The sequence below is a fragment of the Panthera leo genome, chromosome D2, assembly GCF_018350215.1.
Source record: "Panthera leo isolate Ple1 chromosome D2, P.leo_Ple1_pat1.1, whole genome shotgun sequence".
Lineage (NCBI taxonomy): Eukaryota > Metazoa > Chordata > Mammalia > Carnivora > Felidae > Panthera > Panthera leo.
The window spans coordinates 79078728-79082987 of NC_056689.1; positions in this window are offsets into that span (position 1 = coordinate 79078728).

The following is a 4260-nucleotide window of genomic DNA, read 5'->3' on the forward strand; positions in this document are numbered from 1 at the left end:
ACTACAGGAGCAGATGGGTCAGAAACCGATGATTGCTCAAAAGATTCCAGAAGCGTCTGTGGCTCTTCTTGGCTGCACGCCGCTTCCTGCGGTGTGGGAGCCTCAGGTTGGTGCAGGGGCTCTGTTTCTGGGCGACGGGCATGCAGAAGAGGTAGTACACGTGCTTGACATGTCCCCCAAGTAAAACGAGGCCACTTTGAGCCCCGTCTCAGCACCACCAACGTGGACCCGAGCAAAATGGAAATGTACCTCCAAGAAGCCGCAAACAGGAATGAAGGTCTTGGTTGAACGTCTTGCCTTGAGAGGGAATTAAATGACAAGACACTCAAGATCTCTTTAAAACATTCTCTACTCTCCAGTCTCTCGCTCAGTGGCCTTTCCCGCCCCGCCCCCGCCCCGTCCTGTTCTCCACACTCCCCTTCCTGGTTCCTGGGTCTGATCCTCTGTCTACGTCTGCGGTCACTCATCAGCCCCCTTCCCTTGGCTTCTTCTGCAACCTCTGGAACTTTCACCTCGTTTTCCAGGGGGAGGACCAGGAGGCAAGTGCCGCAAGGCCAGGCTGCTGGCTAGAAGGTGGTGGGGAAGGCTGTGAATATCACGTCCTTCGGCATCTCAACCAGAGGAGGGAACGGAGCTCTGAGAGGTCAAGGGCGGCTAGAAGGAGCAAAGTTGGGACCTTGGCCAAATTTGAAGCACCAGCAATGCCCCCTCTCCAGGCCTTGGCTTCCCTGAGAACACGGGGGGAGTCCAGGCGGCCTTCAAGTTCCTCTCCTGGTAACTCAGGCATGGGGGACAGTGGCGGGGCTAACGTGGCCTTGGGTTCTGGCCCCGACTCCACACTCTGGAAAGCCCGGTTCCCTCCTGGCCTCAGACCTCCTTCTGTGCAGGGGTTGGGGGAGCAGACGATGAACTGCAAGCCGGGTGCCTCCCTTCTCACTCTGGTACCGAGAATCTTCTCTGACGTTCTAACGTTGTGGTCCCTGCATCCCACCTTCTATCAGCCAACGTGCTTCTCCAGCACTGAGCCCTGTTAGAAGGGAAAACCCAGACTCTAAAACCCTGGCATTGTGGGGACTGACTACGAGGGATTTGAGGTCTTCGTGTACGTCTTTAAGAAAGAACTCCCCTTTCCCCGTCTCCTGACAATTCCTTGAAGCTAAATTTCACACCAGAGGAGAAGGTTTTCTCCTCCGAGCCTCCTGACTGCTTGTCTGAGAAGGGAAACAAGCTTTTTAAAAGAAAAAGCCTCAGGCAACACTTTTTACTTTGCAGGGCTCTGTTTTGAACAGGCAGGTTTTAATCTTTCTAATGGTAAAGCTCAGATTTCAGAAAAGATGAGGGAAGATAGAACCCTAAGAGGGATGGGCCAAGTACAAATGTGCCCTGTGCCCACAGCCATCGGTCTTGGATCCTGGACCCGCCCGCCCCCTTGCATTTCTGCAGCCGGATGGGGAGGGGAGGGGGGGGGGCTGCTGAGGGGGTGGGGGGGACGCTTTGCCTTCCTTTTAATGGAATTAAGATTTCATTGCTCCTAGCTTAAAGGAGTGTAAACGCAAAAATACCACCAAGAAAATGAGTCTCCAGAAAAATCTCAGTTCTTATGAGAGGTTTATATGTACCACCAATACCCACCCTCCACCAACCCCGCCGCCAGGTCCGTGTTTCTAACACTTTTATGTACACACGAATCACTTGGAGGTCTTTGTTAAATGTATACTCTGATTCGGTAGGTCTGGGGCCGGGCCGCGGCATCTGCATTTCTAACGCGCTCCTGGGGGATACCAAAGATGAGAATCTGGGACCCCACTTTGAGTAGCAAGGCCTCAGACAACACCAGGTATTTCGTGGGGCGCCTGGGTGGCTCAGTCGGGAAGCACGAAACTCTTGATTCCGGCTCAGGTCATGATCTCACGGTTCGTGGGTTCGAGCCCCACGTGGGGCTCAGTGCTGACTTCGTGAGGCCTGCTTGGGATTCTCTCTCGCTCCCTCTCTGCCCTTTCCCGACTTGCACACACTCACTCTCTCACTCCCTCTCCCTCTCTCTCTCTCTCTCTCTCTCAAAATACATACATAAACTTAAAAAGAAAAGAATTTAAGTCCTTCGTCATGTCACAAAGCCAGAGACCACAAGTGGAGAGATGCAGCTCAGTCGTGTCAACACGCTTGGTCAGTGTCAGCGATTCTCCTGACCCCAAGAGGGCTGCATATGGCACGTCCTCACATGAGTGATCCCCGACAGGAGGCAGAAAGGGGCTCCTTTCCAGCCTCTGTTCCTTTTACTAGGAAGGGAACAACTGCCCCCGAACAATCTGCCTCCTAGGAGGAGATGTCCCCAAATATCTCCCTGGCCAGCACTCTGTCTGGTGGCCACGTGGGCCAGAGGGGAGCCTGGGAGAATGTGCGTCTGGCAAAAGGGAAAGCAGTTAGCACGGCAGACGCTTCAGAAGGCAAGAAAGGGGGGGGGGGGGGGTGCCTGGGTGGCTCAGTCGGTTAAGCGTCCGACTTCGGCTCAGGTCACGGTCTCGCGGTCCGTGAGTTCAAGCCCCGCATCAGGCTCTGGGCTGACGGCTCAGAGCCTGGAGCCTGCCTCTGATTCTGTGTCTCCCTCTCTCTGCCCCTCCCCCGTTCATGCTCTGTCTTTCTCTGTCTCAAAAATAAATAAACGTTAAAAAAATTAAAAAAAAAAAAAAAAGAAGGCAAGAAGGGGGAATCGCTACCGGCTGACGGACCAGCCATGTCTGCCATTGCCAACCTGCAAGCGACCGATGGCATCCCTCTCTTCTCTGTCTCCTGGGGGCCAGTGGAAACTCAGGGGGGTCACGCCAGATTTCAACATGGTACAGGTGATGGCCACGGGAGGCAGCACTCATCTGGGACACAGGTGCGACACAGCCCAGGGGACCCTCGCTGGGGGACACAGGTGGGACACAGCCCAGGGGTCCCCACAGCCCAGCCAGAGCACCAGCACGGCCAGCCCCTCTCATCAGACAGCCCGGAGCCAGTGCAGACGACACACCCGGCTCCCTTTCTCCCTCTTCTCTGGAAGCCAACACATCATGTTTCCTGGTATCCTGGATACCACATCAGGGACATAAAGCTGAGAAGCGTATCTGCCTCGCCAACTGTGAGCGGTGCCAATCAAACTCGTCCTGCAGACCCACAGAGCACTAAGTGTTGGGAACCAAGGTGTCAGGTTTTCCAGAAGCAATCGGCTGTCCCTCGGAAACAAGGGTTACCATGGCGATGTGCTCTACCTGGGCCTGCCTCGGGCAAGGTCGGAAACAGGACCCACGTATTCAAGCCGAACCCAGAAAGCGGCGCGGAGCAGGGCCCTGGGGGCGGCGGGCAGGCAGGTTCAGGAAGTCTCCCCTCTCGATGGCTCCCGTGGGTTTGGACCTGCTGGGTCACACGGTAGCTGTTGGTGAGGCAAAGCAGAAGGGGCCCAGTTCCAGAGTCAGACCTGGATTCCAATCCTGCCTTGGCCAATGACCTGTGTGTAGGCTCAGACAAGTCAGCTTTTCTCCTCCACTTTGAGCATTTAAAGCCAGGGCGCCCGGGTGGCTCAGTCCATTAAGCGTCCGTCTCTTGATTTTGACTCAGGTCTTGATCTCCCAGTTCATGGGATCAAGCCCCGTGTCGGGCTCTGTGCTGAGTGTGGAGCCTGCTTGGGATTCTCCCTCTCTCTCTCTCTCTCTCTCTCTGCCCCTCCCCTGAGCGCTCCCTCTCCCTCTCAGAATAAATAAGACTTTACAAAAAAGATGGGGGGTAGGAATTTAAGAAAAAAAAAAAGCCGACACAGAATTTTGGGAGGTGGGATGGGAGGCACAAGGGCACTTCTGTCCACGAGGTGAGGGCACTGTGGATGTGGAAGCCACAGTGCGGAAAAGCCTGCATTGGCCCCTGATGGGTCTATTGTCTCCGTGGTGAGCGTCTCATTTCCTGGGGGTCCCATAACGAAGTACCTCACAGTGGGGGGCTTCAACTACACATGCGCTGTGTCAGGGATCCAGAGGGCAGAAGTCCAGAATGGAGCGTCGGCAGGGCGGGCTCCAGCTGAAAGCTCTGGAGGAGTACCCCGTTGCCTGTTTCAGCCTCTGGTGGCTGTTGACAATTGTCCTGCCCCTCGGCTGGCAGCTGGACCCCACCGTCACACAGCATTCCCCTCCTGCCTGAGCTTCCGCGTCTCTTCCCCGCTCCTTATAAGGACACCAGTCATATCGGATTAAGGGCCCTCCCGACTCATCAAAATATGACCTCATC